The sequence below is a fragment of the Protopterus annectens genome, chromosome 2.part0, assembly GCF_019279795.1.
Source record: "Protopterus annectens isolate FY-2018-M chromosome 2.part0, PAN1.0, whole genome shotgun sequence".
Classification (NCBI taxonomy): domain Eukaryota; kingdom Metazoa; phylum Chordata; order Ceratodontiformes; family Protopteridae; genus Protopterus; species Protopterus annectens.
In genome coordinates, this window is record NC_056728.1 from 1,492,110,016 (window position 1) to 1,492,134,108 (window position 24,093).

At 37.9% G+C, this 24,093-nt stretch overlaps 1 long non-coding RNA gene across 1 annotated transcript in view; it reads right to left on the reverse strand.

Annotated features, from left to right (window-relative positions):
• Positions 1-24,093, reverse strand: part of LOC122793763 — a 772,764-nt gene that overhangs the window by 505,273 nt on the left and 243,398 nt on the right. The window contains exon 3 of the long non-coding RNA XR_006363530.1: positions 20,139-20,284. This is a non-coding gene — a long non-coding RNA (uncharacterized LOC122793763). The remainder of the gene's footprint in view (positions 1-20,138; positions 20,285-24,093) is intronic.

Below are 24,093 nucleotides of genomic sequence, written 5' to 3' on the forward strand. Positions count from 1 at the left end.
GAAGCACAATTTCAGCAGTCATCCTTTTACATTTTCCATGCAGAGACCTTAGAAGACCTTCTTAGACTAACATGGAGCCTCAAAATCCCCCCTTCTTGAGGGGTTGGGTGAGGCATCATAAAGAACTATAATGGGAATACATAGTATGGTCTTTGAAGCAGTGAATAGCTCTGTAATGGGAATCCATATGTGGGTCAGTCTCTGGGCTGGATTTTTAGGACTCACCTGTCATGCACATCAAGCCACTACTGGGAATGGTTACGGCGATCTGAATTTTCTAGAAACTGCCTGGATGGTGGCATCTTTGCTGGCTGATCTGGCCTCTGACATGAAACCAGTATTAATGGCATTGAGGAAGGAAAGAGCAGACTGACTGGTCAATCAGCTCAACACTCAGCATGAAATGATTCAGAATTATCATGTAAGGACAATCATCCTGTAAAATAAGCCTTATAAATATGACAACATACATATTGAGAGGTAGTCAGGACGGTGATGATATTATGTTCATGAGACCATGTTTTGACAATACCATAGGGGTAAGGGCCTTCAATAACTTGGGCAGGCAACTTGGAATCAGTTGCTTTGAAAAATATGTTCTCAATCAAAAAGAGTGGGGGAAGCTCCCCAGTACCCTGGCCAAATTTCCCCTAGTAGTAGAAATATCATCTTGGGTCTCCACTGCAAAGATTACAGTAACTCAATGGGACTAATCAGTCAAAAAGGATAAATAAAAATAAATGGACCACCTGCATTTGCCTTCATGACAGTGGCTACATTGTTTATAGACTTAATATAACTGGAATATTTACAAGTACTACATGATACTGCAAATATTGTACATATTTCCACACTGCTTGAAATATTGTGAATATTGTTTCTTGCTAGCCCTTTTTATCCGCATTTACTTTTGAAATACTATAATGAGTGCATACTTTTTTTCTGTGTAGCTAATCTAAACTACTGAGTTACTGCTTTCATTTCGGCATTTTTTGTGAGAAATGTTTAGTATTTCACCTAATCTGAGCAAAAAATGGATCAGTAATGATCACTGGACTATCCTGATAGGGAAATACATAAATACATATTTGTGATTATATGATGTATGACATATTTTTAGCTTTGTTATAAGCTTTTTATTTTATTGTGCTATGTGTTTTGGAGTGCAGGTCATGCCTGAAAAGGGTCAAGTGACCAATCCACTTACTGGGTTACCACATTTTAAATAAATGAATAAAAAGAGGCTGATGCTGTGAATGGTTAGATAGCAGAAGGGAAAAAAAACAAAAAACAACATTTGTAATTGTTACTTAGGAGCATGTGGAATTTGCTACTTGAATTCATTTTTGCTGTCATGTAATTTGTTGAATAAGTTTTTTGTTTCTGTTTTGTTTTTGCATTATGATGGAAAAGTAACTAATGTAATAACAAGTGTTTGATAAATCACAATAATCACAATAATATTTTTATTAACAAATTTTTCCATTCTGCAAAGAGTTGTGGGCCATAACTGTTAAGATGTGGTTGCAGCACAATGTTATTGTGGTAGTCAAGACTTAATGCTTTTGTTTCAAGAAAGGTGAATTACTTTCAGCTAATTTCATCTAATGCACAAAACATACATCAAACTGCAAGTATAATATCCAAAATATGCAAAGCTAAAAATACATGTAAATAATGTTTCCTGATGACTTTTGCATAAAAAAAAAAGAAAGAAACGTGTCTCTAGTGAATCCTGCTGATTTAGACATTTTTCTCAAGACAGCAAAATAGAGTCAGGCTCGGAGTAATATGTTGTAAATGTCTCACACACACACACACACACACACACACACACACACACACACACACACACACACACACACACACGCATGCAAACACACACACACACACACACACACACGCACACACGCACACATGCACACACACACACACACACACACACACACACACACACACACACACACACACACACACACACACACACACACAAAGCTGTCCACACAACAGTGATATGTGTTTCATAATGTGATATTTATTCATTTCAATCCCAGAAAGATTAGACACTATGTGTCAATGGGCTCCTCCTGATGAGACATATAATTTTCCCTCCAAGCAATAAGTGACCCTGTAGCCAGGATCTCTTGGACCTTCAAACAGTTGCACTACTATCAGAACAAGACACATAAACATACTTTAACATAAAATTAAAATGAGATGAGAGACAGAATTTGTTATAAGTTCATAGGTTCATAGGTGTGTACTAGGCTAATGGCTTTGGGGCCTTTACAAGCCTAGCCATAGGATTACCCTGGCATCATGCCACCCAAACTTACTTCCAATTGCCTTTGTCAAGTAGAGCCACTGGAGTTATCCCCGGTGTGAATTTTCTATTTCCCATCCCCTCATCAAGATTTCTCTTGAAGAGGGCCAGCGAGGTGCACTGCTTGACATGTATGGGAAGTCTAGTCCATAGCATGGGCAGTCTCTGGTTTATGAACCTGTCCCTCCAGTATATTCTGTTGATTGTGGTAAAGCAGTTGAGGTCTCTGGAGCATGTGGTGTGGAGGGATTGGGATTTCTTTAGATGTAGCATTTCTAACAGCGCTGGGTCAGACATGGCTTTGTAAGTCATGCAGAGATCACCTCTAAGTAGGTGATATGAGACAGAGAATAGTTGGAGTTTTTTGAGTCTGTCCATATAGGAGAAGTCTTTAAGGCCTAGGATCCTCTTTGTGAGGTACTTTTGCAGCCTTTCCAGTAGTTGCAGGTGTCTAGTGAGATACATGCCAAATGGGGCATTGTACCCGATGACTGGCCTAGTGAGGGAAGAATAGAGGGAGACAATGATGTCTTTCTTCCTGGATGCAAAACCCTTAGTAATGAGATGTGCCACATAGAAGGACTTTCTGACCGCAGTGCAATGTAGTGATAAAAAGAGAGGTTGCTGTCAACCTATGTTCCCAGATCTGTTATAACACCTTCTGTGTTCAGTGGACTACCACTGATGTGGTAATTCATGGTAACCAGGTTTTTCCCCAAAGGGGATGATGACACATTTTTTGGCATTGAGCATAAGGCCATGGTTCTGACACCAGTCGTTGGTCTCAGTGAGGCCATCCTGTAGGATGTCAACATCACTTGGGGAGTTAATAATAGCTCCCAACATACAATCATCTGTGAACTTTGTCAGCCAGAGTCACTTTGGGTAGGCTTGAACTTCAGAGAAGTAGATACCAAACAGGAGAGGACCCAGGACTGAACCCTGTAGGACTCCACTCGTGACTAGTCGGCAGTCTGAGTTGGAGTCAGCTACTTTCACACTGTGGGTTCAATCTGAGAGCCATTTTGCAACCCACTTGGTGATATATGGGTTGATGCCTAGCTTAGTGAGTTTTTCTATGTTTCCTGAGTGGGTAATGTTATCAAAGGCCTTGGCCAGATCAAGGTAGGCTGTATGAACCACCTTGCCTTCATGCACAGCTCTGGTGACTGACTCAAAGAAGTTGACCAAGTTGAGCAGACAAGATATAGCCTTCACAAAACCAAGCTGTGAGGGATCCAGAGTTTGGAGATTCCCTATATCCTTGTTTTTAGGTCCATGATGATGTGTTCCATAGCTTTTCATATCAGACTCATCAGACTAATGGGGCAATAGTTCCCAGGGTCTGTAGTCACTCCTTCTTTGTGGAGGGGGATGACTGTAGCAGTGCACCATTCATTAGGGACAAAGCCTGAGGTGAGGCTGTGACTGAACAGGGTACAGAGTTGAGGTGCCAGTTCATTCTGTAGTTCATGTAGAACAGAGCCAGGGATATTGTCAGGTCCCATAGAAGCTGTATTCTTGGCCTTGGACAGTGCTGTTTTAACCAGAGCAGAATTAATACTGGGTGGCTGGCAATTTATTGGTATTGTGATTGGGCCTTTGAGGCGGGAGAGATGTAAAGCTGGCACTGAATCTGTCGTCCAGTCTGTTGGCAATATCTGTTGGCTCAGTATAGGAGGTACCATTGTGCAGTAGCTCAGAGAAAATCTTTGTATTGCTGTGGATATCCTTTACATAACTATAGAAGGCCTTGTGGTTGTATTTACTATCTGCTGCAATTCTGTTTTCATAGCTATCGTTAGAGGATTTGATCAGTGATCTCAACTTTTTGTTGAGGCTGATAAGGGAGTTTTTCCAGTCTTGGGAATTCACCTTATTCCGCATCAATTTCCTCCTTCTGTAGAGTTTGTTTATGGCAGGGGACCACCAGATTGGCTTCCATTTTTTTGGAGGAGAGTGTGTTGGTTCTATTGGGTATGGCAAGATCCATGTATTTCTGTATGCCTTCATACAATGCATTGGCGTATGATTCGGTGGTCATGCAACTACTCTACATTTGCATGGGTGCTGTGAAGTTAGCCACCTCTGTTTTTAGGAGTCCAAGGTTAGCTTTGGGAAGTTTTTTCATTGTGGTTACCTTTGCGGGCAGGGAGAGGACGGATGGATCTGGATTTCCAAGGTGATTAGTTTGTGGTGGGATCTAACCAGGGAGGAGTTGACTATTGGTGTAATGGTCACCGTGTTAGTAGTGATCATGTCAAGGATGTTGCTACCTCTTGTGGGAGTAAGAACAAGCTGGTCCAGGGCATTAGAATTTATGAATTCCAGGAAATGTTGGGCAAGTGTATTAGTACATGAGTAGTTTTCCCAGTTAATGGAGGAGTAGTTGAAATTGCCTAGTATGAGTGTGTTAGGTTGGACCCTAATATTCTCCATGGTGCTTAGGAATGTGGAGTGTAAGTCTTGGGACATGGTTGGGGACATGTAGCAGGCTATGACCTGAATCACTGTCTTACCAAATGTTAGCTGCACCTGAAGTATCTCTGATGCATTATGTTGGGTTACCAGTCTGGAGGTGTGCGCATCTTTTATGAATATGGAAACACCACTGCCTTTGGAGCTTTGGTCCAAGTTCTGGAGCCGAAAGGTGTGGAATGAGTTATAGCCTGGTAGTGCAGGGCTGCTTTCTCCTGCCTTGAACCAGGTCTCTGTTACAGCACAAATGTCAATGTTCTCCATTTTAAGGAATGCTTCGAGTGAGTGCATTTTGAGATTTAGACTTCTAGCGTTGTGCAGCATGACCCTCAGATTGCATATGTTTGTAGCTTTTAAGGTGGTAATTTGGTCTTTGGAACACCACCTAAAAAGGCACTATAGGGGTGGCAAGAGCTTTGGCCAGTGTCCGGAAACCCAGGGGTGGCAGATGCAGACCATCTCTGGCAAAGCATCGAGGTCTGTCAGTCATGTAATCCCAGGCAGACAGATACTGGCTCCCCTTAGAATGACATCAGAAACTTAGCCAATTGTTGAAATCAATAATTTTCTGATTGTACTGTTGTATCATTCTGGGTGATGGTAGGATGCTGCTCAGGGTTAGGGTCATACCCACCTGGGCTACATAATTCAAGAGCTCCTCCATGTCTCTTTTCATGTAGTCCAGGGAGTTACATCTCAGGTCATTCACACCCACATGTGCAATGACAGAGTCATATTTGTACCTGTTGTTGAGGGACCTGAGTGTGTATGTTATGTGGCGGATCCTGGCACCTGACATGCAGCTGACTGTTACTTTCTCCTTATTCAACCTAGTGAGTGTGACATCAGTGTGCCTCACTATCGAGTCACCTATGACTAGTGTGTTGGCCATGTTGTTTTGTCTTAGGGGCTTTGGTTGAGTGGCACACTGTTTAAGAGAGTTATGTGTCTCGTGATTAGTGTTGTGTTGTGGTGGTCGAATGCGTTTCTGCTTTGCAGGTCTCTGCTGTTTGGGTAGATTTTTCTTGAGAGCCTCCATGAAGGTGGGTGTGTGGTTTGTGTTTTTATGTGAAGGCAGTGCTGGTGTGTGTTTTGGAGGGCTATGTGTTCCATGTGGTGTGGTGCAAGAGTTGACCTTCTCCTCTTCACCAACTATTCCGGTCTTGGCTGGAGAGTGTGTGGCTTCCAAGTTGGATATATAAGTGCATCTCTCACAAGTCTAAGCATTGGGAGGTAAGAGGTGTGAGTTGTTGGTGTATATGAGGCAGTTGCTACACTGCCTCAGGATGCTCAAGTTCACCATGTTAATAGGAGAAATCACAGGGAACTGAACTTTAGACATGCCTGAAGGGGTGGGGTTTAATAATAAGTACTGGAGCTGTTACTCAGTGTCTTAATTGCCTCTGGAATACACTTCCCCTGCACATAAAGCAGAATGATACACTAGCTACCTTGAAATGGTACCCAGAAAATTGAATGAGTATTCATAAATTCACCCTGGGGCCGACTGGCATAGCCCTCCTGGGTAAGTGTGGTACAGTCAAGGGTGAGAACTGGCAAGGTGTAATGGTTGCAAGACAAAATTGCCTTGAACGTCATATGATTCCTATGACTTATTTGTTTCTTTGCTTAACTATCTATAGGTGGCCATGGTGGTGCAGCAGTTAACATTACCGCCTCACAGCAAGAGGTACTCTGGTTTGATCCCCAGCTAGAATGCCTTCTGTATGGAGTCTGCATGTCCTCCCTGTGGTCATGTGGGTTTCCTCCCACATCGCAAAGACATGCTGCAGGTAGATTTGACACTCTAAATTGGCCCTAGGTGTGAGTGTGGGGTCTATATTATTTCTTCAACAGCTTACATTGTCGAATGCTCAATGATTGACACCTAAGCATTGACATTTCAAAATAGCGAACAGCCATATACGCAAATTCTTTTCTCGGGAAAGAACTCGCTTGGCCGTTATCAGGGATTTGCCCTTTCCCCAATATAGAGCAATGTCGGAGTTGGTATATTTAGTTAGGGGGTGTGGGGGGTACAGCACCCCACGTTGGGGGGTGTGGGGGTGAAGCTCCCACTATATTTATATTGAAAAGTTAATTTTATTTCTGGATGGCCTAGCAAATTCTTTCCCAAGGAAAGAATTCATGTTTATGGCCATTCACAATTTTGAAACTTTGACGCTTAGGTGTTGATCATTAAGCATTTAACAAGCTATGCTGTTGAAGAAATAACATAGACTCGTGAGTATGTACCTTCTGTGGAAGGTTGGGTTCTGGTCTGGCATCTCAGCAGCGGAAAACTCCACTACCAATTGTTTTATGGACCATTGTTCTGCTGTGGCGACCCCGAACAGGAAAAGAATGAATGTTTAACTTTTTTTACTAGGAAATTGGAGTCGTCCATGGACCCTTTTCAGGCAAGGGTTGAGCTATATGGATGAGAGACATGGACATATCTATAATGTGGTTGTGGTGGGGGGGGGCTCCTCAAGACATAAAGAGAGACTGAGATTTGGGATTCATATCTTTAATGAGAATAACAATAAACATGCAGAATATTATATTCATAAAGTAGTAGAATGTATTCTAAGGACTAAGCCAATGCAGGGATGGAGAAAGGAGATTCTGCCAATAGGAATGACTGCAGTTAGGGATACAGACAATTAGCTAGAGGGGGTGGAATTTACTGCAGAGAACAGGCAAAGAAATCAAGATACTGGCAGCAAATAATTAGAGAGGAAAAGGTAATAGAATGGGAAGAGGCTAAGAATGTATTTGGACTGCAGGCTACAGAATGCTTTCCTTATCAAGGATTGATATCAGAGTATAGGCAAAGAGAAAAAAATAGAGGGATCCTAAGTGAAAGACCAGCACCGGTAGAGTTTTTAGTAGAATCTAGAACAGAAGCTGTTGTTAGAAAAGGGATACTTAGTAGTGCACATAAAATATTGCATGATAACTATATGAATCAAACAGAGGAGGTTAAAAAGGATTGGGAAGAGAAAGTGGATAAGTAATTCACAAAGAAAAAATGAAATATATGTATGACTTCCAAGTATGCAACAAAGTCTAGAATATTTAAGATCTTTGCTTGGAAGAGTTTGCATAGGTATTTTTATACCTCAAGTAGACTCTAAAAACTTTTCCTCTGATAGGTTGCAAATGTTGAAGGTATGATGGGGTAGAAAGAGATAATTGGGAACATATTTTTGGGGACAGTAATTGACAGACTTTAAAACTTTGCAAACTACTCTGTCAGAAATACTGGATGAGCAAATTGGGGTAACCAAGGAAATTATTTTTGTACTATGATACAGAATTGGAATTGTTTAGACATAGCAAGGCCTTGTTGAGTCTAATTATGGTGGCTGTCGGAAAAGCAATTACTAGAAAGCAGAAATCAAAGTCTAACCAAATATACTTCAAGTAATGAATATAGTAACAGAAATAAAACAACTGGAAATTGGATCTTTAGAAAAGGATAGGAGCAAATTATATAAAGAAAAATAGGAATTGTGGAAACAATACATACTTAGTAATGCTTTGGAGAAAGAATGAAGTTTAAAAGAAGGCAGGATTTGAATGAGCTATGTAATGTTTGACTGACAATGACTGGATGGTTTATAAATGATGTATAATGTTTGCAACTAAAAATATGTCAATATGGTTTGTATTCATTTATATAAATGTATGATTGCCTATGTCATAAGTGATAATATAATAAAGATGTTTCTTGTTTAAAAAAAACATACATGTACACATGTTCTATTTTGTTTATACCCTGAAGGTTACTAATTTCTCCCAGTGCCATGTATTGTGGCAAATAACTTTATTTATTTATTTTTTTGCTTTCGGTTCCAGCCTCTGGGTTAAAAAAAGTCTGTAAGCTGCAAATAATATAGTCACTTGTTTAGTTTTGTACACAAAATCTTCAAGATAAGTGTTCTTTTTGTCAATATAAAAGCACAAAATGCAATCTATAGCAAAAAGCTATTCAAAGTAATATTCATGTGCTCAGCCCGTTAGAAGGTACTTGTCCATTACATCCTCTTAACAAATTTATTCTGGAAAACCTTTATGGAAAGGAGATCCCTATTTTTAGTAAACATTTGGAGGCAATCAAATTTTGCCCAAGTGTAAAATGAAACTTCCACATATACCTTATGATATTTCTGTATTATAATACCATTCAACAACAGAGTGTAATAAAGTTGGGAAATAATAATCAGTAAGGACTCAATTCTAATATGCTTGCTCTCAGTGCAAATCATCACTTACACTGAGAGCAAGTCTTTTGGATCTGGCTTCAGGTGGAAGCCTGTTTATAGATAATCCCTACACTAAAGTAAGTCACTTCCACATAGAGCAATTCTTTTGGAATCTGGCATGGCATGTCATTATTTTGCCTTGGTGATGGCTTGCTTGCTGACAGTTATACTTGAAATAAAAGAAAGTTGTTTTCCCATTGATTTTTACCCCTAGCTGGTTTAGAATATTCATTCTTTCACCCTGTTTCAAGCTCTTTATATTAAACTGAACTCGCCGCCTAGTTCTTAATCAGCAGGATTTGCAATGCACAATCTGAAAAAAAAATGCTTCTGCATGTTTTATCTTTTCCTCCCTAACAATCTCCATACTTATTTTGTGAACCAACAAGTCATGATTACTTTAAGAACCAAAAGCTTCCTCCCACCCAGCCACAGCATTATGTAAGTACATCTTCATCTAACATTCAATTCTGTTTGGTAGTAAACTTCTAATGTCTAGTATGTGGAGTACTAGACAGGTTTTAAAACCAATTAAAAATTATAAACCTAGAATATGAGTCATTTCATCATGATTGCTCTCTAATCCTTGTTGTGTTGAGCTCGTAAGTGTAATGGCATTTTTTTTCTTTTTTGGGGAATCACATGCATCTTTCATTTAAAAAAAGTGATACCTTATTTGGAGTCTATCTATCTATCTATATAGGTATATATATATATATATATATATATATATATATATATATATATATATATATATATATATATATACATATATATATATATATATATATATATATATATATGTGTGTGTGTGTGTGTGTGTGTGTGATGTCTGTGTGTATATGAATATATAGACAAACTCACATACACACACACACACATACATTTTTAACTTTTCTAGAATTTTCTATACATTAAAGAAGTATTAGTTTCTGAAAAATCTGAATTAGTTTTAGCTATTTACTCAACCTACTCCATACAAGGGAGTTGCAAGAAGAAATGATATACAGCAGTTGACTGTATCAACTGGTAGGATTTTGAAGATCCATGGAGGATAAGTGAATTCATATATTGAGAATCAGTTTTTGTAGGAAAAAAATGGTATGCACTGGAACTAAATACTTTGAGGCTTGCCAATATCAGAATCATGAAACCAGACAAACGTGTGTGTGTGTGTGTGTGTGTGTGTGTGTGTGTGTGGGGTGGGGGGGGGCTAGTATTTATGACTGAGGATAATTATAACTGTAGAATGGAGGAAATGCTGAAACAGTCCATTTATGAACTGGTGTCTTTAAATGAACTTAATGTAGCATACAGGAAAATTAGAGGTTATATTAATGATTTATTTATTTGTGGTCAAATAGACTTGGATATGTTTAAATATTTAACAACATCAAAACCTATCATACCTGTTATCCTTGGCATTACAAAGATTCATATGAATCTTGCTAACCTTTCCCTATGTCCCATAACTGATGGGAGAAATTAATGGTATCTTGAAAGAAATACATAGCAATGGAACACCAAATTTGAACAGACTCCTGGTCATTTTTAAGGGACATGAATAATCAAAAATGTAGAGAAGAGCATAACATTTTCACTGTGGATGTAAAAGACCTTTACACTGTCACCCCCCACAATTCAGGAATTGAATGGGTGGTAGAAGTGTTCGTAGAAAGAGGTGCCCCTGTAAATGAAACTAGATTAGTTGAAGAACTACTATACATCATTTTGCAGAATATTTTTTTTTTCATATTTAATGGTACATACTATCTACAGAAAAGGGGAGTAGCTATGGCATCCCCATGTGGTGGTAGTTTCGCCAACCTAGTTATGGATTTCTGAGAGCACCATTTTGTGTTTACCAGAAGTAACATCAAAGATAAAATTCTGTATTTTACATGATTTTTGGATGATATATTTATGATCATAAATGGAGTTGAAACTATGGCTAAGGAAATAGTGGTTGAGATGAATGCCTGCACAGCCTTCCTGGAATTCACATCCGATTTTGACAGGGTAAAGATTGCTTATTTGGATGTGGAATAAACTAAGGACATTTTAAGGGGATGCTACTAATCTAAAATTCATAGAACGAAAACCTACTCAAACTCATTTTTACATTACACAAGCTGCCATCCACAATACCAGGAAAAGCTATAGTGAAAGATCAGCTGGCTAGGGCAGCACGGATGATCACCTTGGATATAAAATTCATGCACGAATGCAATAATTTAAAACAAATGTTTGAAAAAGGGGCTGTCCAGAAGTTTTACTGCAGGGACTCATAAAAGAGGTCCAAATAAAAATAAGGGAGGGGCACTTCTTGCGCATTCTTGGACCACCAGCCTTATTAGCTCATACGCTTAGCCCTGGCACCTCTGAGGGTAGTAGTGCTGACAGAAATATGCCAATGCACAGTAATAACAATAGTGATAAGAATAGATATGTTGTCAGCTTAATTACTACATATACACCTTATGGTGAGTCCATAAGGGTCACCTGTTAAAACACTGGTGTATCCTTATGGAAAATGCAGATCTTAGAACAAAATTGGGCACTCTACCAAGAGTTGTGTATAGAAAAGGCACTAACTTAAAAAATATATTAGAGAAAGAGCATAAATTGTACAACAGGAACCCAGGAATGGTTAAATGTGAAGCATGTGCCTATTGTAGGTATATAGATATAGGTAGGGACTATAGAATTGCTAATAAGCATTTTTTGCTCACTGCTAAAAATGACTGTAACTCTAAAATCGTGGTATATTTGGCAAGATGTCAACTCTATCTTGCGTTTTATATCATAGAAACCGATCGTAGGTTCAAAGGAAAGATCCATGAACACATTTATAGTATAAATAGAAACAGAGAAAATAATGCTTTGGCCAACCACATTAGGGACAACCCTGGACACCACTTTAAATTTAAGGTGATTGACCAGGAGATGGAGAGCCCTAGAGGTGGGTACACATCCCTTTTACTCGAAAGACAAGAGGTATGGTGGCAACTTACTTAAAATGTGCATAGTTTTCCAGGCCTTAATGAACAGTGTTCTGTTCTGTGTTTATTCAAGCTGCAAACTTTATTACGCTGAATGCATTTATGAAATTCAGTATAGAATGTTCATATAAAACAATATTTTATGCACTTATGGGTTTGTATGGATGTACCTTTTTCATTGTTTTTACATAGTAATAATGCTCCACTTTGTGCTTTAAACATTCTTTTAACGTATATGTAAATATCTTTGTATGTATATGCCTTTTAACAACCAGTTTTAAACTTGTAATGTAATGCATTTTATTGGTCATGGATTTCATGGTTATATAAGGAGGGGTTTTACTGTTTGAATTTGTCTGAAGAAGTTCATTTGATTTGAGTGAACAAAAGTGCTTGCGTATTAAAATTTTGGTTTGTCTTAGGAGCTGTGGCCCTTTGTTCCTTATTTTATTTGTAGGAAGGAAACTGAATAATCATGCAGAGTTTGTATATTAAATATAATTTGAAACATTGTTTCTTTGACTGAATCAGTATGATTAATCATGCTTTTAAATGGCTTGTTTGTAAGACATTAGTGATTGACACCCTGTGATGATGTGCGGTATTGCCAGCGATGCCAGGAGAAGTAGGGCAGTGGATGTGTAACATATGTTAGTACTGCTAGCTGGAATTTTGTAAAGAATTACATGTCATGTTTATATCTAATTGATTTGTACAGATGTCTATGTTGAAAAAATGTATTTGTAAAGCTGCTTGTGTTCAAATGTACCAAAAGTGTGCCCTGCTGGACAGAAAAAGAAATATACGTGCATCATTGTAACTGTTCAAATGTATATGTTTTATCAGAGGATACTGGAAGAGAAGAGGTTAATCTTAACCCACTTAACTTTGAAAATAGTTTGGATTTAAATTACCTGGCTTAGGCCATAAAGATTGTATCTTACAGTTCTCAGTGCAGCCAGAGAGAAAAAAAGTCTATACTGGGAAGCTTTCTGCATTGTTTTTTTGGGTGAACTAATTGCTACACTGGAAGGGTGGAGTTTTAAAATTGTTTTATGATTACCAGGAGCTGCAGCAGATTTTAGCAAGGCTGTATATGTGTGTGTGTGTGTGTGTGTGTGTGTGTGTGTGTGTGTGTGTGTGTGCGTGCGTGCGTGTGTGTGTGTGTGTGTGTGTGTGTGTGTGTGTGTGTGTGTGTTATTGACACATATGTGCTAAATCCTGACAGTTTCTAGCCAAGGGGGAGTAGCATGGGAATCAGAAGTCACATGGCCAGATGCATGTGATGTCATTCTGTAATCTGTCACTAAAATTATATTTTAATACAAGGTGAGACTGAAGTCTCATGGCAGTCTGCTTTTGGAACCTGACAGAAAAGGACCCTTAACCTACTTCATCTTGTGTTGCTCTAGTAAGTGACCATGGAATAGTAATTCTTTAGATCAGTCAGGAAAATATAGTGAGATTAGTTAAGTACTGTTTTCTGTAGCTGTGAGAATCTATTCATCTGTGTTATTTTAATATTTCCTGTGAATGAAACTCTGGTATTTACTGTAAACAGATATTTAGTATTTTCATTTTTTTTATTATTAAATATATTAAAACTTTTCATCGTGGCTGGTCATTTAGAGAATGTCTTAATCTCTGAGAGTACTTATATATATATATGTTGTGACAGCTCTGGCTGTTCCAGAAAGCCTTGCCATTGGTCAAACTGCCATTTGTATTAATATTAATTTCACTCAGTATAATTAAGTACCCTTGCAAAAGCCTTACAGTAGCTGGCTTTGGAGTATCTGGTGATGGTGTAAGTACCTTATAGTCTGGGCAGTAGGGCTATAGCTAGTAAATCTGTGCCAGCCTTTCCCAGGTGTGTGTGTGTGTGTGTGTGTGTGTGTGTGTGTGTGTGTGTGTGTGTGTGTGTGTGTGTGTGTGCATGTGTGTGTGTGTGTGTGTGTGTGTGTGTGTGTGTGTGTGTGTGTGTGTGTGTGTGTGTGTGTGTGTGTGTGTGTGTGAAAATAAAATCTCAGAGTGTGTGTGTCAGTTGTTTGGAACAGAGACGCAAAGCACTATTTTCACAGAGAGGGTGCTAGAGAACTTGGCTTCGACACTCAGCTGAGGTCTCAGCTCTATAGCTATGCCAGAGGAGAGTTTTACTGAGGACTTGGAGAGAAACAGATAGTGAAATACAGACCCCAGACTGAGTGTGTTCCCTGTGTGCTCTTGAGGGAAATTGTGCTTCATGCAGACAGTTGCATCTGGAAATACTGGGTGTATCCATTTTTGTTCCTAGTGAACATCCCCCTCCAGTGCTAGTGGTGAGGATTCAGCCTCCTTGATTACTAGCCCAGAGTGGGGATGTCACATACCCTAATATGTCATCCTATGTGATCACCAATGTGATTATCAAGGTTATGGTATTACAGGGATTTCTCCTTTCCATTTGATGCAGTTAACTGGAAATTGATATATATAAGTAGCGGGCATGTAGCAGACAAACTGTAAACTTGTTTTTCACTTCTGAATGCTGTTCACAAGCCAGTTATATCACTCTTATGTAATCACTGTTATGTGATAATCACAAAGAGCCAAAATCTTGCTTTTATGGTAATTACATGTCATTAAGTGTCATTCTTTTCAATGCAGCAAAATAAACATTTTAAAAGATCAATTGGAAAATATAATACAATACATGGAAAGCCAAGATTTACGTAACAGATGAAATGTTGTAGACTAATACATGGATTAACAGGGTTCGCATAAATTTGTAAAGTAGGTCATGCAATCACTTCTTTAGTTTAATTTCTGTTTTATGAAAAATTTCTTATGGCATGCCATTGAATTTAGGTAGCAAAATTGTTTTCATTGTAGCAAATCTGTGCTCGTAAAACAAAGGCAGTATAAGTGTTTTAAGTAAGTCCTATTATTTGGAAAGCTATAATTTCAATGTGTAAAAACTTTATGGATTATAAGTGTATATGGTCTTAAATAATGAAAACATGGTTTCCCATTTTATAACATCTTACCCCAACTAGTAACAGAAACTGCAGCGTTAGATATAAAAGCTACTCATCTTTTTCACTCTAATGTGTAGATTACATGAGGCCAACAAAATAATAAAATTATCAAATATTGCTGTCAAGTGTTAATTAGTTTAATTCACAAAATTACTGTATGGTCTATCATTACAGAATGTTTTGGACAGATTTCACCCTGCATATTACCTACAGCTGTTGAAATGGTCCTGACAGAATAAGCAAACGATTTGATCTCACAGACAGACAGTAAACAGTCTCATTGACCTTTAGAGAAATTTAATGGTAATGCTTTATCCCATGCATGAGTCCCCTCAAATTATCTATAGTGTGATTCCCATCTATTCTCATTAGGGTTAATATATAATTATTAGCCATGGAATAAGTAAGGCCAATCCAGCACCAAATTGGCTAGGGATAAAATGGCCCATTAGTGTAGTTATTTAGTACTTACCTATCAGCCTATGAGAAAAGTTTTTTTAAATGTATTGATCTCCGAAAATTCACCAGAAAAATTCTTTTTTTTTTTTTTTTGTAATTCCCCTGAAAGTGTAAGCATGTAGTTATGCCAGTCCCACCACATCTAGGAAGTAGTACTTTTGCTTTTTTCTTTACCTATATTAGAGTTTGCTAGTGTTGCTGTAATAGTCTTCTTTGCTGCTGTGGCAGTTTTTCAGATGCTGCCAATCTCTTACGCTGAGCTAAAATACAACAAATAAACCTTGAGCTCTTCTACCATATTTGCCTTGAAAAAAAAAGCATTCACACCAAATGTGGGAATACAAAAACGCAGAAATACAGAAGTGAAGAAATACCTTTTATTGAACCAAAGTACGTTTGCAATTACTGGAGATTTTATCTAGTGGGAGCCTTTCATCAGGAGTTATTAAATTACTGATATTAGATACATTGCTTAAATATCCACATTTGCCTAGAAAGCGAAATACATCGATTCTTTCTTATGGGTTAAAAAAAGGCATTTGAAAAATGCCAATGTGGAAAGAAAGTTTGCAGCTTGCATGCTTAACACAGCAAATACACATCAGAGGCAGACACAGTGTAAGATATTACTAAGTTAGACTTCTTAAAGCTTGCAAAAGGCTGTTATCAGTATTACAGTATCCAGACATTCTGGTTACTAAGGTCTTGGGTTTATCTGGCACTTATGAGTTTTGGTATTGCCTGCCTTTACTAATAAATTGATGTTCTCATTTTTTTCTCATTCCTCTGTACATAGCTACCTCTGAAATCATCCCAGTACTAGATAACATCAACAGCCAACACATTGCTAAGAAATGTTTCCACTTCTTGCCAGACTCTTACAGAGTCTAACAGTAATGGTTGCACTTCCAAACAGTAGGACTGAAATGGCATGAGCAACCTCATAGGTGACCAAAATATACTTAATTTATAAAAGCAAAATACAATCTTTATTTCTATATTTGTAAACACCAATATATCAACCTCACCATTTGACTGTGCTTTTTTTTTTGGTAGAGACACATTGATCAGGGAGATAGTAACTAACTCCACTCCCTTCTACCATGCCCCCAACTCCACCTATTCCCCCTTACTCTAACTCTGTAGATGACTCCAATCATTATCATTTTAGCTAGTCCAAAAAATGCATCAAAACATTAGTCCTTCAACCTGAGTCAAACCTGACACTCCCAACAGGAAAAAAAAAATCATCCGTGCTCCTATCCCTTTCCTCAACAACTTTGTCATTACTTGGCCCAATCTACAAGGCCTTTACCACTTATCATCTGCACTAGTCACTCATTACCTTCATAACCAACTGCTATATTCTTCTTATCTACTCTCCTTACATTTTCATGCTATCACCAACTTGTAATACCAACACTATTTTGTCACCCTTCTTTCCTTCATTTCCTGGTCCTAACTAAACAACACTAACCTCCTACACAATGATAACCTCTTTTATAATCCTCCTGTTGCATACTATCTCCTATTACACACATTTACAAGCACATATCTTCTCTTCCTCAAACCTTACATCTCTTAAAGACTTATATGTCGTCTAAAACAAAAATGTTTCATCCACCCCATAGCAACAAGCTTAATATCTCTTATATCCATTTTTTTCAGATTCAAAATGCAAACCTACCAAGACATTCAACACAAAATAACCGAGATGTAATACTGGAATTCAGAGTACTTAAAGACATCAGAAAAGATCATGGCTTATTCCATTTTTATACTAAACAAAAGCACCATCTAAGAATCTTGTATATCTTCCCTGTAAACATCTTTCTTTCCCAATTGCTCCTACTGAAAATCTACACTTAACTCTAAGACCACCTTGACTGAACCCTTTTTTCCTAGTATGGTCATTAGAGCAGGTATTGATAACATTGACAGGTTGTGTAACCAAAAATGCTTTGTTACACCCTGCTTTTTTCGTAAAGAAAAACACTTACCAGACCATAAAATTAAAAAAAGGTTATTTATAAGTTAATCTATAACAAATAAGTGTTGCCAGTAATCATCATCATAAGCCCCCCTTTTTCCCATTTTTTCTACAAGGGGTTGGGGTATCATGTTAACTGTCACCAACTCTCTTCATCACTCATGCCTGACTGTATCAGATCTTCTTTCACACAATCCATCCATCTGTTTGCTGGACATCCTTGCTTCCTCTTACCTTCTTCCTGCCTGTCCCAAATCTTCCTCACCAGATTTTCTTCTGCTTTTCTGCACATGTGCCCAAACCACCATAATCTGTTCACTTTGATATATTCTGGAATTGGAGCTACTTTAGCTTCTGCTCTTATGTCCCCTTCATCCGTCCCACAGTGTGCATCCTACCACCTTTCACAGGCACTTCATTTCCATCACCTCTAGCTTCCTCAACTGTTCTGCCTTTACTGCCCAGGTTTCTGTGCCATACAGTAGTACTGGTCACACCACTGTCTTGTACAACTTACTTTTCAGCTTCTGTTCATTCTTTTGTCATAAACTACAACTGATACTCTATGCCAGTTGGTTGCAGTCCCTCTGATTCTAGCTTTGACTTCTTCATTCAGACTACCCTTCTCCTCAACCACCCCTCCCAGATACTTTAAGCTGTTTACCTGTTCCACTATGTGCCCTTCTATCTCTGTTCTCAGCTTTTTCTGATTTCTCCAATTTGCTGCCATTACTACCATCTTATCTGTGCTTACTTTCATCCAATGTGCCTTCAGATTTGCATTCCATTCTTCTATCCTTTGCTGAAGTTCTTGCTCTGAGTCTGCTTATAATGCCACATCATCTGCATACAGCAGCTTTGTTGATCTGTCCCCTCCAACCTGTGTTGTAATGTAGTCCATCATCAGTATGAACAGCAGTGGGCTCAGAGCTGAACCCTGATGTACACCCTCTCCCACTGGGAACCCCTCTGTGAGGCCGAACACTGTTCGTAATTGAGTCAATGGTTCCTTGTACATAGCCTGCACTAATTCTATCAATGTTTGAGGGACTTCAAACCACCACAGTATTGCCCATATCAACTTTCTTGGGACCTTGTCATATGCTTTTTCCAAGTCTAGGAATGCCCAGTTGGACTCTCTCGTCATCTCTAGCTTCTTCATGCAAACATCGGGTCAGTTGTGCTGCATCCTGATCTGAATCCAAACTGCTCATCACCCATCTTACATTCTACTATTCTGCATATACATTTATCAATCACCCTCTCCAGAACTTTCATACAATTTGGTAGGTGTCTGATGCCTCTGTGCTGCCCACAGTTTTGGATGTCCCCTTTGTTCTTGTACACTGGCACGAGTATGCTTATTCTCCAGTCATCTGGGATACGCCTTTCTTTCCGCACTGCTATTATTACCCTCAGGAGCCATTTCTTCCCTATCTCACCCAGCATCTATATCATATCTGCTGTGACCTCATCTGAGCCTGCTGCTTTCCCTGACTTCATCTTCCTTAGTGCTGTTCTTACTTCTTCTAAGGTGGGTCCCTCTTCTTAGTTTCAACAAATCAACAGCAAAATAGTCTTAAAAAAGACTAAAAGTTGGAAAAACAACAAGGATTCCACGAAAAAAATGTTATTCTAATAAAACATGTCTTAGCGCCTCGGCCACCACAGCCTTCAGTGAAGACATCATGATGCCATAGTTTCACTGATGCATAGCATAGCGGTGCACCAGGCATCAATTGCAGCCTGCATTCATAACTGGTTTGGACATACAAAGTCAAGCTGGACTCAGTTTTGCGAGATGAAGGCGATGGGGTACTGTCCAGACAAGTAGGGGGAGATCACATTATAATAACACTGGCTGTGAAGACAGTAATGTCAGAACGCAGAGTGAACCTTTGCAACACATTTCTCACAGGCCATGTCAACAGTCATCTACACCTACGACAGTGCTTCATGTTTCAGGTCAAGGTCATGGTCATGAAGCACTGTCAGATCACTGACAGGAGGATCACCTTCTGCCTCTAGATCACACCATCACACTAACTCTCCTTACAGTTCTCATGGTAGTCCATTGTCTACATCTGTCGCATGATCACCAGGCCTATCAATTTGAGCTGTGTATGACTTATTTGATCGGGAACTACTGTAACTTAACATTTCTTTTTAAGTATGTCTGTGTAATGAAACTAATGATTCACTGTTGTTGGGTGAGGTGGCGGTGGGGGGTTGGGATGGACATATATGGGAAGTTTTTCCTTTCCAGCTATTACTTTCATTATATTCTGAAATTGCAGTCATGTATATTTGTGTTTAAATGGCACTGTTATATAGTGAGAAAGGAAGTTGATGTACATATGTTAAGTACATACATACCTCATCATTGCACAAATGAAAAAAGATTCTAATTTCATTACTATTTTACATGACAATAAGACAAAAATCTGATGTGCAGTGCAACATAATTCTTTACAGATAATTTGAATTGACAGTTACATTTGTTTACTGTTGACAGTACCAGTTTCTACTGAATACTAAATAAATAACAGTAATTAAATACAGCATACTCAACTGTTGACTTATTTATTGATTTGCTACCTGAAGTAGATATGTCATACTGAAGAGCAACCCCAGACTTCTCCAGGCACCTGAAGGAGGCCAAACACCCTCTCAATCACAATACAATTTTTGGACAGGGACATGTTATATTTCTCCTCTGTAGCTCCTGTGAATACCCAGTATCCCTTGACAGACAGATAGAAAACAGGGGAGGAAGAAAAAAAAAGGAAATACAAATGAATATACAGCAATTACCTTAAGCATTAATAACCACATACTTACCACTGGGCATCCTACCATGCCAGAAGAGGTAGTAAAGTGAGCTAGTGTACCAGAGGTGGGAAAAGCTATGAATTGCAGTTGGCATAAAACAGTCTTAATTAGCATAAGAACATTTACATCATTTCTCATAACATCTCATTGACTACTCATTTGCATATTTACATTCGAGGACACAGAAATTTGGCGTTACTGGCCTCTATGAATTGTCTGTGCTCACCAATGACTTCTCTAATGCATTTGTGCTACTGACTTTGAACACTACCCTTGCTAATTTCTGTTTAGCAGTTGGCACCATAATGGCACCAAAATATGTAGACTTCTTCATGATAAACCTGGGAGAGAAATTTCTCTACTATCAAACACCCATTTATTTTCATTTTACTGCTAATTTATTCATAATCTGTAGACATACCATTGACTACCTCAAGGAATTTAACAGAATCCTTCCATGTATTAAACTGTCTTTGGGATATTTGACTACAGGTGTAACTTTCCTTTATTACTAAGGTTACTATACATAATGGGACAATTGAATGAGAAATAGATCTGCATCGGAACAATAATTGTCCCGGCCAAATAAAGACATTGACAGACTTCTCCGGAATGCATATGAGAGTTACATTAGAAATTATATTAAAGACAATTTCACTGTGGATGAGCACAGTACACAAATATTTCATATGTTACTAAAGATACATAAAACAGTTAGACCTGTTCCTGGAAGACAGAGTGCATTGGGTTTTGTCTCTCTTACTGAAACTATTTTGGACTGATTGTTATTTTGCTTGAAACCATATATGGTTCATGTTAGATCCAGAATTAAAGATATAAGTAAACTGTTGGTCTTAATGTACCAGGTTTATATCCAAAAGAGTACCAACATGCACATCTTGGATGCTGAGAGTTTACACACTATTATGCCACATGAATATTGGTATATTAGCAACTGAATTTTGAAAACATACTCAGAATTGCTATACTAATGAGTGCAATTCATCCTTTAAACTAGTCCTGGGGGGAAAATGTACATATTTTTAGGGGAAATTATACCCCCACTTGTGATGTACAACAATGGGGGCAGCATTCACACTGACTTATACTGATTTATTTATGGGTTTTATTGAACAGAAAAATAATTTATTATAGATCTCATAATAGATGTCTAGCAAATGCTGAGATGTACAGACATTTTTTTAGATAGCTGCTGCCTTTTATGAAATAATAATTTTTTGTAGGTTATTTGAATGAAAATATGTATGTTATCGATTTCATAGTGAGGCACGGCTTCTTCGCCATGCATTTTCTTTACCTGACTGTGACTCAACTACTTGATAGCTCTGTGCAGACTTCTTTATTTAGAAAAAAACTTTTTTTTTTAAATCTCTGACAGCTGCACATAGTTGTCATCCAAGATTTAATATTAACAATATACTTTATTCACAGGATTTAACTTCAACTTTGGGTGTGGTCTATTTTGAAGAATGGACAATGCAAAATTAATGGTGACATTCCTTGGAACAGAACACACCTTCATGTTCTGGTAACAAACTACAAACTAAGATAAACAGTGCAATATGTACATGTAGAGTTTACAAGTGCATTACTTTTTACTGGTATATTCACTCAGTGGTTCCACTTGCACACTACATGACATTCATTGAAGCCTTTTTTAACTCTTTAACAGTGTTATTGTTGCCCTGTCTTGTGTTGTCAAAGTGGAGTTATATCATAAAGGGTGATTTCACACACTATGACTGTAATTCCTTTTTCACAGAATTAATTCATATGATTCTGGTTGTTGTGCTGCTCATAAAATGCAATCTGTATGAGAAATTAACTCAGTTAGCAAAACCTGACAAAGGTGATCGCCACAAATGCTGTTTTTAATATGAAATCACTGACATTGCAATTTCTAAATATGTATCAGCAGTGATTCTCTTTTTTATGGTAAATATTTTTTTCCTCACATTTGTGTGAATGTTAAGTTGCCATATGTAAGTTCAGAGATGTGTGTGTGTGTGTGGGGGGGGGGGGGCATAGCAACCACCTAGACATTATAGAGAGGTTTACACACCTACAAAAAAAAATTACAGCAATTTTATTTATTTACTTATTTCATGGGAGGGGGGGGGGCTGTTCATTTCTGGACCACTTGTGTTTGGAGAATTGGTTGTTCAACAAGTTGTAACCTGACAAGTTGTAGTGGAAGTCATAAACCATATCAGGACAAGTATGCATAATAAATATCTCTGAATGATCATGACTCAGGGTTCTAAATACATAACATGCATGTTACTTTTAGGTAGGCTGTGCTACAGTGATGTAATGAAGGATGGCAGGTTAGAGACTGGGCAGAGGGTCAGTTCAGACAATGAAAACTTCTATATATGTATTATAATGAAGGTGGCATAGCTTGGCAATGAGCAGTCCTTTATTTGTTTTTCTAAAGGAACTGGAACTATGGGTTCCAAGCATGACAAATCATCTATGTTGTAATTGTAAATCTACTTTTTATTACACAGATAATGTATTTCTAGGTATTTCTCTTTGCTAAAAAGTTGTAGTAGCATGAAATATATCAACTACTTCTGGTGGATCAGACAGTTTGTGCATGCTATATTTTGCAATTAAGAAATAGAAATGGAGCCTCTAGGACTAATTTCAAAGTATATCACATTCTGCAATATCCAAAAATACCTTTCATTCCAGCAAATAATATGCCCTGCAATCACCATAAGAAAATAATTTAAAATTGTCTTGTATTTCCCCAGCTGTATAATACAAAATCTGCAAGCATTTTTTGTCATATGTAATTAACCATATACATATCTGCTGGAAAATAAAATATACAGATTACAAAAATGTAAAATGCATACGTAAAAGTTTTTTAGTGTTCTCAAAGCTGGCAAATTCGCAGATGAAGTATACATAAAGGATTGTTTCTATTTAAGGCAGATTATCTTACTGATAATACAAGCAATAGCATAAAATAGGTGAACAGCATGCATCACTGTACATTAATCTATTTCTTGAAAAGAGGGCATCACTGGTTTTGAAGTACATCTGTTATGTGATATAGACAGAGCTATTAAAGACTAAGACATGAACTGAGCATGACATTACTGCCACATCAAAGATCTAACCACTTATAAACCACACGCCTGAAGGGATTTAGTTTCCAAAGACCTTTAGACCTCCAAATGATGTTTCGTTTTAAAGAAGGCAGTGTTATTGTAATATGTCTCTCTGTGGGAGAGTATATGGAGGTATTTACAAGAATGTGGAACAAACAGGAGGAAAAATTAAATGTTCAGTAGTAAAGCACGGACCACATGTTAAAGACCATAAATAAGATCTGTAAAACAACGGTGAGTGTTAGACAACATTGGTCGTAAAACAACAAAATGAGAAATATGTCACTGGTAGGGCAGCACAAGGGAGAAACTAATGGGCAATATAAAACAGAGGAAGGAGGAGGCATTGTATAGCTAATGGAAATATATGTGTAAAGAAGCACCATGGGAAAGCAGCGGTTGAAATAATATACAGAGAAATCCTGTCAGAAAGCAAAATGCACTGCAAGACAGAACTCAGTTATTTTAATTTTAATCTCTACAAAATCAAATGTTTCACATTTTCAGAATTCTACATTAAAGTATGTGTTTAGTTGGAGTAAAGATAATAATAGTAATAATATCAGAAGCTTGTTAGA